The 13,106-nt window shown below is 42.6% G+C and overlaps 1 non-coding gene across 1 annotated transcript; it reads left to right on the top strand.

Moving 5' to 3' along the window:
* Positions 1 to 1,565: 1,565 nt before the first annotated feature.
* Positions 1,566 to 1,699, top strand: LOC114809296. Its single transcript, XR_003757083.1, has one exon. It is a non-coding gene; the product is annotated as a small nucleolar RNA SNORA7 (small nucleolar RNA).
* The last annotated feature ends 11,407 nt before the right edge of the window (positions 1,700 to 13,106 follow it).

Genomic DNA, 13,106 nt, shown 5'->3' with positions numbered 1-13,106 from the left:
TTTTGAACCTACCACCTTCAAGCTTCAAGGATGTCTCCTTGCCCTTGCTAATTTCAGGAAAAAAAAGGGGGGGGTGTTTTGCTAAAATAAGTAAATTCTAGCATTTAAGATTAGGGGGCAGGGAAACCTAGGAAAATATTGCAATTCTCCATTCAACTAAAAGCTCAGTTATGATTGTGGTTCCTTTCTAAAATACTTTAAAGTTAATTAGCTCTATTCTCTCCCCAAAGCCCAGATGCCATTGAGCAGGAAGACAAGTAGGCAGGTAACTGATGGCATCTTTTGAATGCAGTGCAGGATGCTTAATTAGTAGAGCTTTTGATAGTCCATAGCCACCCGTGCACATTAGCATTCTCTTTCTGGACATTTCCATTAGTATTCACTGAGCCCCCCATTAAGTACAGGGCCCTTCTTGACCCCTTGGAGAATCTGCCTTCGTGTTAAATGACATATATGTGACACTTTCCTATTCTCCACTGCACTTCCTGTTCAGAAAGTAAGACTGGAATCATGCTTTCCATACAAAGTACAGAGATATCTGTTTTTGAACACAATCTGTCTTCTAAATCATTGAACCTGTAGTCAGGAAGCATGGACTAGAGCAGAGAGCTTGGAATTGGAAGTCAGGACTTAGTTCTAGTATTGTTTCTGCTAATTGCTGTGAAACCTTGGGCAAATCACCTCACTTCTCTACATCAGTTTCCTCATCTGCAAAACAGGAACAAGATATGTCTCCCCCCCTTCTGTGTCCAATCTGATTTTGCTATACCCACCTCGGTACAATAGAGTTTGGCATTGCTTCTCTGTCTGCTGCTTCTGAGGGGCTACGTCTGTGAGCTACACTGTTTCTACTGTGTGGAAAGAGCATGGACCTGGGAATCAAAGGGCCTGCCACTTGTCTGCTATCTGACCTTGGGCAAGTCACATTACGTCTCTGTGCCTCATTTCCTTAATCTGCAAAATGGGGATTCAGTACCTCGTCACCTCCTACTTAGACCTTAAGCTCCATGTGGAACCTGATCATCTTGTATCTACCCCACTGCTTAGTACAGTGTTTGACATTCTGTAAGTGCTTAACAAATACCACAAGTATTATTATTATCTCTCACTTGAGGCCAGAACTTCCTCTCATCAAGTCCATTACCACCCTAACTCCACTCCTAAATGAGGCCAAAGGAGGAAGTGTGCACTGTAGGGAAATTCTGTCTCTGTGCCACAGTGAAGGGAATGACTTGAGGATGGGCACCACTTAAATCTACTACTGGAGTCAAAACATGCTATTCACCAAGATTGGTTGGTTATGGTATTTACAGAGTACTCTCTGGGTCCTGAGAATGGTGAATACAGAGTAAATTATTCAGACACAGGCCCAGTCCCTCTAGGGGTTAACCATTCAGAGGTATGCTTCCTGTACTAATATTAGAGTTATTGAGAGAAGTGGTGGATATCAAATAAAAATAGATCTCCACCTGCATGGATGGTTCATTTCAAGGCAAAGAAATGGGCCAGATGAGTGCACTTGTATGATTCTGTTGGTGGCATTTTAGTAGTAATAGTGTTTATTACCCCTCTCAGGGTCACACCTGGAGAGATTCCAGTACTCTACCTGCTTCGACTACTGGAGGGAGAAGCAGAGGCATACCCATTCCATTCCTAGGTTGGACAGAAGCTAGTGAATGGAAGACAGTCTGCTACAAGTGAAAGCTCACCTGTACCACTTCCATATTTTTAATAAGAAAACTATGTGGATACCCTACAAGTACAATTGCAGATGGAGGCAGGGCATTCTGGGAGAGATGTGTCCCTGGCATCTCTATGGGTCGGCGACTATTCGATGACATAAGACAATTGTTTATTAAGTGCTCATTGCATATAGAACACTGTGCTAAGCACTGGGAAGGTAATCAGAGGTGGGAGTTAGACACCGTGCCTGCCCCTCCAGAAGCTCACAATCTAAGAATATAGGGGAGGAGGGAGTACTGGTGACAAGCACATCAATAATGATGTAGATAGAAAACACTATAAAACAGCATAAAAGACAGGGACAGATATAGCAAATAAAAACAAAAATTAGTAGCATTAAGCCAGGAATGAGAAAACACTACAAAACAGCATAAAAGACAAGGACACATACACAAAATTAAAGCAAAAATTAGTAAGGCGTTGTGGATAGAAGAAAAGGTTTTCAGGCTCCTTGGGGGTCAGAGCCAAGATATACCCATATCTTGTTGCACAGAGCAAAGGTGCCTTATACTGGTGTTTCCCTTAACCACAGCAGAGAGGTGGATGACTGTCACAGAGATCTTGCACAGTTGCGAGTTCACTTGAAAAGAGGTGTAAGTGAAGTGACCCCTAGGCCTAGTGGATCGAGCATGGGCCTGGGAGTCAGAGGACCTGGGTTCTAATCCCAGCTCCCCGATTCATCTGCTATGGTAGTTTGAGCAACTCACTTCACTTTTCTGTGCCTTGGTTACCTCATCCGTAAAATGGGGATCAAGACTGCGAGCCCCATGTATGACAGGGACTGTGTCCAACCTGATTTGCTTGTATCTATTCTGGGATTCAGTACAGTGCCTGGAACATAGAAGCACTTAATATATACCACAGTTATTATTATTACGTGACAGGAAAGGGTTTACCGGGAGACTCTCTCACTCAACAGCCATTACTGAAGGGACCACAATCCAGGACCATGGGTTATGACTGGTCCTCTTTATCAAAGTGCTCCACTAGTCCAACGTTGCCAGGGTGTGCTAATCCAGTCCTGCCATACCAAGAGCCAAGAAGCAAAGGGGCATCAGGAGAAGCCTTGTGATCTGATGGGTACAGCATGGGCCTGTTCTGGACTAGACTCTATCTGTTGCCAATTTGTACATTCCAAGTGTTTAGTACAGTGCTCTGCACATAGTAAGCGCTCAATAAATACTATTGAATGAATGAATGAATGAATGAATGGACTAAACTCTGGGAAAGATCCAAGGAAATCAAGTTGGGCATGGTCCTTGTCCCATATTGGGCTCACAGTCTCGAGTAGGAGGATGATTTAATCCCCATTTTACAGATGAGGAAATAGAGGCACTGAGAAGTTGATTGACCTGCTGAAGGTCACACAGCAAACAAGTGGCAGAGTTCGGATTAGAACCCAGGTACTTGGAGAAGGCATATGCTTTTTACACTAGGAACTTATGCAGTATAGTATTGGGAACACAGTAAGTACTCAATTGCAGCGATAGTAAAAAAGTATTTATTAAAGGCTTATTATGTGTTAAGCAATGGGCCAAATACTGGAGTAAATTCAGCCTAATTAGAGCAGATGTGGTACCTGTCCTGCATGGGACTCCCAGTCCAAATTCCTCTTTGTCCAGCACCCAGCTGTGTGAACACGTAGGTACTCATTAAATATAATTCAATGATGGAGATGACTGTTCTTACGATTGTAGGGACCTGAGGGAGATTATTCTAGAAGGCCTGATAAGCAGTGTGGCCTAGTAGATAGAACACAGGCCTGGGAGTCAGAAGGATCTGGATTCTAATTTTGGCTCTGCCACTTGTCTGCTCTGTGATCTTGGGGAAGTCTTTTAACTTCTCTGGGCCTTGGAGAAATAGGAAAGTAGGAATTTTCTCATTGGTAAAATGGAGAATAAGTGGGGATTAAATGTCTCTTCCTCCTCCCTCTATATGGGTCAGGGACTGGGTCCAATCCAATTATCGAGAATCTATGCAGTGTTTAGAACAGTGTTTGGCACATGGTAAGCTCTTAACAAATCCCACAAATATATCTTATAAACACGGCTTGTAAAATATGAATTAAAAAGCCCCATGTGGGACAGGGACTGTCCCCAACCTGATTAGTTTGTATCTACCCCCATGCCTAGAACAGTGCTTGACACAAAAGTGTTTTACAAATACCATCATTATTATTATTATTACACTGCATCATGTTGTATCCAAATAGAAATGCGTTATGGAAAGAATGTGCCCTAGTTCTCCAATAATCTATTCAAAATGGATAGTAAAAGCACACGGGATAGAAAAATGGGATATATTAGTAGCATAGTATAGTAGTAGTAGAGAGAAGTGGAGTGGCTTAGTGAACTGTGCATGGGTCTGGAAGTCAGAGCACCTGGGTTCTAATCTCAGCTATGCCAGTTGCTTGCTGGGCAACGCTGGGCAAGTCAGTTAATTTCTCTGTGCCTCATTTCCCTTATCTGTAAAACGGGGATTAAATGCCTGTTCTCCCTCCTACTTAGATTATGAGTCTCATATAGGACAGGGCCTGTATACAACCTGATAAATTTGTATCAACCACAGAGTTTAGAAGAGTGCTTGACACAAAGTAAGCATGGAATGAATACCATAAAAAATAAGTAATGGTATTTACTGAACCAAGTGCAATTCACTGTTCTAAGTTCTTGGCACTGTACTGATCATCAAGCCTTTTCTCTCCAAACACTTGGACTTTAAAGTGTCAACTAATTTTATCCTCCCAGCACCCTTGGATTGAGGCAGGTACCTGTCATGTTACTGAAAAACAGATAGGTTAAATATGATTTCTCAGTGTCAGACTGGCCCAACCAGTGATCACAGCTCTTTTTCAGCATTCCTGGGGCCTGGAAAATCTCATTCTTCCTGCTGGGCTGATAGCTCACAGAGAGGTCTAATTCCTGGTGGTTTATAAGATATATCTGTGGAATTTAAGTGCTTACCACGTGCCAAGCACTGTTCTAAACACTGCATAGATTCTCGATAATTGGATTGGACACAGACCCTGACCCAAATAGAAGGAGGAGGAAGAGGCATTTAATCCCCATTTAATCCCCAGGAGGAAACTGATGCCTAGAGAAGTTAAGTGACTTGCCCAACATCACATAGCTGGCAAGTGGCAGAACTGGGATTAGAACCCAGGTTTCCTCACTCCCAGTCCTCTGTTTTTGTCAAATCTGGACTCCATCAAATGGAGTTCCCAACACATCAGTAATACCTGTTTACTTGCTTTCTTCAATCCTCAATTGTATGGTGGTTATGATGCTATAAAATGATGGAATTGTATTTGTTGAAGGAGAGAAGGAATTAGCAAGTCAGATAATAGTAATAATAACACTAATAATAGCTGTATTTGTTTAGCACTTGCTACATGCTACACACTGTAGCAAGCATTAGATTAGATATAAGATAATCAGGTCGGAAGCAGTCCCTGTTCCACCTGGGGCTCACAGTCTAATTAATCAATCAATCAATCATATTTATTGAAAGTTTACAATGAGCTGGGCACTGTAAGTGCTTGGGAGAGCACAGTATAACAGAGTTGGTGCCACAACAAGCTTGCAGTCTAGAGGGGGAGACAACAATTAGTATAAATAAATAGATGATAGACATGCATATAAGTCCTGTGGGGCTGAGGAAGGTGTGAAAGAAGGGTGCAAATCCAAGTTCAAGGGAACATTCCTGGGTCACTTATGTGACCCTTATCCTTGAACTTATTTTCCTAAAGCATTCTCAGGGTGTCTGCTTATCTAGTCATACCGATCAGATTGATAAAAAAAGTCAAAGGCATTGTTTCCTTTGCAATTCTTTTTTGGAAATGAATAGTTATAGGTTTAGTGTATAACTACTTTCTGCTTCTGAGGTGAGCATTCTGAATATAGGAGAGCCAGACTTCACTGGGTGATAATTATCAGCTTCAGAACCTGGCTGGTTGAATTGATTCAATTTCATTAAGAATTTCCAAGAGATTTATAAAATTATGGAGGGCAAAACTGTGACTCAGGCAAAAACATTTCAATTGCAGCAAGGCAGTGTTTTGTACCAAATGTGAATTGTGAAATAGGAAAGGCTACAGGAATATACAAAGCCAGCGGCTGCCTTATCAAGGGCATGGCATTACCTACAGCCTCTGAGAAAGAATACACTGCATGTTTTCATAGTTTTCATTTCCATCTCCATTTTTCTTCACTGTATTTAGCCCATTATTTGACTGTGCATGAATAGATTTTGTTTGTGAGCTGTTTACCGTGATATAGACTTCAAGAATATAAAGATAGTGTAATATAAAGAGCTGAAATCATCCTGGATTGAAATCCATGTTCCTGCTTCAAAAGATATTATTCAAGTGGCACCAGTACAATTTTTTTTACTTTAATAACGATAATTTATCCTCATATAGTGATTCATCAAGCATAGCACCTTTAAGTGCTTACAGACTAACCAAGTGAACATACATAACCCAATCAAAACATCAACAATCATTAAGTAAAGTCAACTGGAGGTCAGTGAAGTAGTAAGATATCTTCAAAAGCAAATTCAAGTACTGTATGGAGAGCGGGACTCAATACCCCAACAGCTAAGCAAAGGCAGAGATTTGGTAGCTATTTTATTCTTCTTCTTTCAGGGACGTGATGTAGAAAGGTAGTGAAGCAGAATTCTGGCTAAAGAAAAATATGATTGCATCTGCCCCTTTGTCCTTCTATCCATATTGCCACCTCCCTGGCACCTAGGGACATGAATAAAACTAATATTTAAGGTAACACAAAACCAACCGACATTCCTATAGAAAGTTACTCTCTCTAAAATAGTAGAATAACCCACTTAGCAAGATCCTTGACCTTCACCACCCATTATGCTTTCTCTCTCTCTCCTCCCTTCCTTTCTCTCTCTTCTCTCTCCCTCCCTCCCTTCCTCTATCTCTATCCTCCCCCCCCCCCACCAGTTTCTCTTAACTGGGATTGGTAAAACCTGTTGCATCTCAAGGACCTTCTCTGGTCTTCCCTAGACCTCAATCCTAACCTGTCTCACTCCCTCTTGGTGGAAAGGACAGAAGGAACCTGTTACATCCCAATAATTCATTCAATCAATCACATTTATTAAGCACTTACTTTATGCAGAGCACTGTACTAAGTGCTTGGGAAAGTATCATATGACATACAATGAGCCCACAGCCCACAGTCTGGAGGGACGAGGGGGTTTGTGACTCAGCTTTATAGAGAGAACAAACCATGATAGTCAATATCAAAGAAATAAAATATTCATTAACATCCAGAAAAATATTAATAGTGAAGGATCCTGCTTCTATTAAGCCCTCACCCAAGGGCAGTGAGATTTCTGACACTAAGCCCTCAAACCAGGGGAATTGACAGTTTCCTATGGCAAGATGATCAGTTCCATCTGGTGTTCAGTTCCTTAACGCACCAGAAGGAAACAGGTGTCCCCCAGTGAAGAGGCCCCTTGGGCCCAGGTCTTCCCTTAGGAGGACGGCGAGCAGCCAAATAGGGCTGAGACCAGCATGGGCATCCCCACCATAAGGCCCCCTCTGCCTAGGCTGTCTGGGTTGTCCTTTCAGATAACAGTGAGGGGCAGCCATAGTCGTTTCCTCCCAGCCTTTATACTTTGCCTGCTGACTGTTACATGGAGCTTCTTCTGCATAATGGCCCTAATCTTCTAATTATAGTCCCATTGCCTTCTGCTCTTAGAAGACATCTCCCCTGGACCCCTGCGGTGGTGTCTACATTTAGGTCTTCATTTGGAGCCTCTTGGTCCCATTCATCTGCAATCACAGGAAGCGATATGCCGAAGGGCATTACATTTAACATGGTATTTAGCGAGGTGCAAACTGCACACTTCACAGCCTTAGCATTAAAATGTAAAAATGTAAAATATTGGGAAAGCCCTAGATATGACTTTGGCATTTACTGGACCTGCTGTTGGGGTTGTTAGAGGGACAAAAAGAATGAAACTCTGCTCGCCTAACCATGGTACCATGTGGCTCTTATTTAATTTTATTTCATTTTTATATCCATCACTGTCCTCATGTTTTATGTTGCTTTTGTGTTATGATTGTTTTATATTTTTCCTTACTGTCTGTTGCCAGTGCTCTCTCTCCTTAGAGTGTAAAGCCCCTTACAGGCCAGGAACTGTGCCTAATTTTCAAATATTATTTCCCAGCACTTAGCACAGTGCTTTGCAAAGAGTCAGCATTCTTTAAAACCTGTTACTACAACTACCACCTCATGGAGGCATCCCATCAGGGATGTCCCCCCTCTTGACTGTAAGCTCCTTTTGGTCAAGCAACATAGCTACCAACTCTGTAATATTGTACTCTCCCAAGCGCTTAGAGTGTTCTACACACAGTAAACACTCAATAAATACAATTGATTGATTAAGTGATTGATGTCCAGCCCCAGAAGGGGCATCCTGGTTTTACAGAATGCTTGTTTTATTCCTCACATTGTCAACATTGTCCAAAGAGACTCAACAGGCCTAAGCTACCATGCCAGTGGATACTGATTTTATATTGATATGGGAAATTAAAAGTCAGATGTTTCACAGGAAGACACAGACATATTTTAAGCCATTGTCTGGAAATTTTTCACGGCTCAGGTCAGACGTTTACTTTAGCAGTGCATCAGAATGTCTAAACTCAACTCTGCATTTCTCATGGCATTTGTTAAGCATTTATTATGTGCCAGGCACTGTATTAAGCACTGGGGTAGATACAAGATAATTTGGTTGGGCACAGCCCGTGTTCCACGTGGGGCTCACAGTCTTAATCCCCATTTTACAGATGAGGTAACTGAGGCACAAAGAAGTGAAGTGACTTGCCCAGGGACCCACAGCAGACAAGTGGCGGAGCTGGGATTAGAACCCACATCCTTCTGATTCCCAGGTCCATGCTCTATCCATTAAGCAACACTGCTCCTCCAGTTTTATTTTCATATCTTAGATTACAGGCCATGTCCCTTAGCTGCTAGGAGAGCAGCAATCCCTGCGGGGTGAGAATATGTCAGGCTAATGTTTCTGCAAGTAACACTCTTCCAGTGATTGACAGGAGTTGCTGCAGCAGATGTGCTTGTTCAGTAAAATGGAGGTTCAAGTGTTGAACAGAGAAAAGGCAGGGGGATGGGGAGGGAATAAAAGACTTTCAGATGGGGTTAAGATAGAAGCAGAACTGGACAGAAGCTGGGTTTTATTTCACAGGAGTTACACAAGTCTGCTTTGAAGTAGCTATTTTTTGATCTTACCTATTATAGCTGAATTGGTCAAAGGCTGCATCCAACTGAACCCTCTTTGTTTGAATGTTGGGCCCTGATTCAACTGCCAAAACACTCTAATAATAAACATAAGAATAGCGAGAGAGATTTTGCCAAATGCTTACGCTCCAGTGATGTTTTTGGAGTCTAAGAAGAGAGTTCCAGTTGGTGATTCGGGACATTATTTGGTAAACTATGTTCCAAACGCACATTTGGGGATCACAGTTGTTGGGAAGGGTTGCCACTCATACCACTGGGCAATCTTCAGGAACTTTAGTCCTGTGGGAACTGTTTCATTGATCAGCGGTGTTTGTCACTGACATTGCTTGAGGAGGGTAAGTTGGAGATGTGCATTGGTTCATCCAAAGCCTTCAGTAACTTAATGGGTTCAATACTAGCCCCAGAGGCATAGTCTTTCATTCAGAGAAAGGAATGTCCTGTCTCTTTTTCCCGGGGCTGTCTTTCCAGCCGTCGGTGCTGTGTTAGCAATTATCCTTCAAAAGGAATAGCTATCTAATTACCTCTGGTGCACAGCACTCACCTGGGAAACCCCAAGAGCAAGGTTCAAGTCCCATTACTACCTTGAAAATTAATGTATTAGAGGAAGTGAACTGCTGATTGTTAAGAAATTATCATCTTTCCCTATCTTAAGCAGTTCCAGGATGAGTGGGCATTCTTGAGACCATCTGAAATTAACGTGTGATGATAAGTTCCACTGACTCCCAAATTGAAGAGAGGGAAGAGGAAGCCAACAGAGTCACTCCATGATGTCCCTACCTGAAGGACTAGCTGAGTGTATGAGTGAGAAGGATTGGGGAGGAAATAGAGGGGCCAGAATGGAAGGAGATCCTCAGCTAACCAGAGGTGGGAGGAAGTGAGATATATCCCTGGAAGAGCAGGAAACAAGCTAGACTCTAAGCTCATTGTGCACAGGGAACCTGTCTATCAACTCTGTTATACTGTACTCACTCAAATACTTAGTGCTGTGCTCTGCACACAGTAAGAGCTCAATAAATATGAAGCAGCATGGCTCAGTGGAAGGAGCCCGGGTTTAGGAGTCAGAGGTCATGGGTTCTAATCCTGGCTCACCCACTTGTCAGCTGTGTGACCTTGGGCAAGTCACTTAGCTTCTCTGTGCCTCAGTTACCCCATCTGTAAAATGGGAATTAAGACTGTGAGCCCTGCGTGGGACAACCTGATTACTTTGTATCTACCCCAGTGCTTAGAACAGTGATTGGCATATAGTAAGTGCTTAACAAATACCAACATTATTATTGTTATTATTATTATTATTAAATGTGATTGAATGCTTGTGTTGTGGACCTTGGGTAGAGACAGGACATAAATGACCTAGTTGATAGAGCACGGGCCTGGGAGCCAAAAGGACCTGGTTTCTAATCCCTTCTCTGCCATTTATATACTATGTGACCTTGGGCAAGTCACTTCATTTCTTTATGCCTTGGTTATTTCATCTGTAAAATGGAGATTGAGACTGTGAGCCCCACATGGGACAGGGACTGCGTCCAATTCGATTTGCTTGTATCTGCCCCAGTGCAGTGCCTAGTACATAGTAAACATTTAAGAAATGCCACAGTTATTATTACTGTAATAATTATTATTATCAGAGAAGATCCGGAGTCCAGTGGCTAGGACTCCGGAGGAGTGAGGCTCCTGTTCCTGAGGGGAAGTAGAATGTGAGCCCCAGGATGCCTACAGGAAAGTACAGAAGATCCTGAGAACAAAAGTAGTAGAGTCAAGGAAAGGCTGTTTGAACTGGATTTGTTTTCATTTGTTACCTTAAGAACTTACTAAGCATTGTTGAGATCTCAGACATTGATGACTGCCTGCTGTGGGGCTGGAGGAGAAGCTCTAAGAGCTGAAAGTCACGAGACCTGAGGAGCTGCAGGCATGGTGGGAAGTACTTTGACCACAAGCTTCTTGCAGCCTGGCCTGGGAATAATAATGATGACACTTACTATTTGCCAGGCACTGTACTAAGCGCTGGGATGGATGCAAGCAAACAGTTTTGGGAAACAGGCCCAGTCCCACAAGGGCTCATGGTTTCAATCCCCATTTTACAGGTGAGATAAATGAGGCACTGAGAAGTAAAGTGATTTGTCCAAGGTCACACAAGAGACAAGTAGCAGAGCTGGGATTAGAACCCATGCCCTTCTGACTCTCAGGCCCATACTCTAGGCCATAGGCCATAGGAAGTGGCAGGTTAGTTCCTGATGAACTCTAAGTCTTTGTGGGGATGCCAGGTCTTCAGCCTTATGTTGGTGGAAATGATCAGGGTGTAGGAGCTTGGGGAACAGGGAAAGGATACCCCCAAACCCTGCAGTAGACGAGCAAGGAACTAGAGGGATTTAGGATCCAACACAATCTGACCGAGGTCCTGGCACTCCTAAATTGACTTCGGTAGTTATTTTGACCCTGCTGTAGGCTGGGTCCCCCCACCTCCAGGAATGTCACATAGCGTTCATTATTTGTCTTCTCCGGGGTCACTGTAACTCTGTAAAATCTTAGCCTCAGGTAAAGTAGATGTGGGGCTGCTTAGATGTAGCGTGTTAGCTGGGTGACCAACTTCAAGCTTGTCATCATCCAGTTAATGAGTCCAGTAGTTTTGGGGCGTTATAGAGGTTCTGGGGACAAGTGAACATTTCCTTCTAATAATAATAACTGTGGTATTTGTAAAGTGCTTGCTATGTGCCAAGCTTTGCATTAAGCGCTGGGATAGACACAAGATAATTAGACTGGCTACAGTCCCTGACCCATAGCTTAAGTGGAGGAAGAACAGATATTTAGTTGCCATTTTACAGAGCATTAGCAGAGTACTTACTAAGGTTTTAGGAAATCCTTCCTCTTCCCCATCACTTTTTTCTCTTCACTCTAGACCTTTTGATCTTCCATTTCTTCTGCCCATACTTTCTATTTGTAGTAAAATAGTTACAAATATTTCCACTGAAGAGAAGAAAGTGGTTAAGAAATGGATAGGTTAGACATATGGTCAGGGGACTACCCATTTCCATAGGATTTGCTTTCAGTCTATTTCGAGATAATTTACTTTATCTTTCATGCATTCCATTTTAACTGAGATATCTGTCCTCATTATGCCAACTTTGGAGGTTCTCTGGGTTGGTCACATTCACAATTTTCTAAGACATGATCAGGTACCTATTAGAATTTTGGAATCCCAACATCCTTTTCTGATGAGTGAGCTGAGATCCTAATAATGTTAATTATGGTATTTCTTAGGTCCTTATTTTGTGTCATGCACATAGACACAAGAAAATCGGGTTGGGCACAGTCTGTATCACACAGGGCTCACAGTCTAAGTTGGAAGGTGAAGGATTCAATCCCCACTTTACAGATGAGTTAACTGAGCCATGAAGTTAAATTACTTATCCAAGGTCACCCAGCAGACAAGTGCCGGAGTCTGGATTAGAACCCAGATCCTCTGACTCCCAGGCCTGTGCTCTTCTACTAGATCACATGACTTCTGATACAAGTTAATCAGGCCAGATAGAGTCCCTCTCACACATGGGACTCCATCTAAGATCACCGCTCTTATGCATGTCCTTTATCATTCTGTTCTCTGGGACTTCCTTCTGGAAAGTTTATTATGTTATATTATTTATTATAACCCAGTTAACACGCTACATCTAAGCAGCCCCACATCTAATTTACCTGAGGCTAAGATTTTACACAGAGTTACAGTGACCCTGGAGAAGACAAATAATGAATGCTATGTGACATTCCTGGAGGTGGGGGGACCAAGCCTATAGCATGGTCAAAATAACTACTGGAGTCAATTTAGGAGTGCCAGGACCTCAGTCAGATTGTGCTGGATCCTAAATCCCTCTAGTTCCTTGCTCGTCTACTGCAGGTTTTGGGGGTATCTTCGAGAAGGGTTCTCACCTCCCAGAACTTCCAAAGGGAGGTAGGCTGGAGAGGTATTTAAACACTGAGCATTATCATCAAATGTTACTGAATGTCATGCTGAGCAGAGAAGACTCTTAAAGTTATTGAGTTCTAAGAGGGTTTGAACAGTAGAAATGTGTGAAATCACTCATGCAGTAGCTT

Source organism: Ornithorhynchus anatinus, chromosome 2, assembly GCF_004115215.2.
Source record: "Ornithorhynchus anatinus isolate Pmale09 chromosome 2, mOrnAna1.pri.v4, whole genome shotgun sequence".
Classification (NCBI taxonomy): Eukaryota; Metazoa; Chordata; class Mammalia; order Monotremata; family Ornithorhynchidae; genus Ornithorhynchus; species Ornithorhynchus anatinus.
Note: the sequence above shows the minus strand (reverse complement) of the source record. Positions and strands in the feature narration are given on the sequence as shown.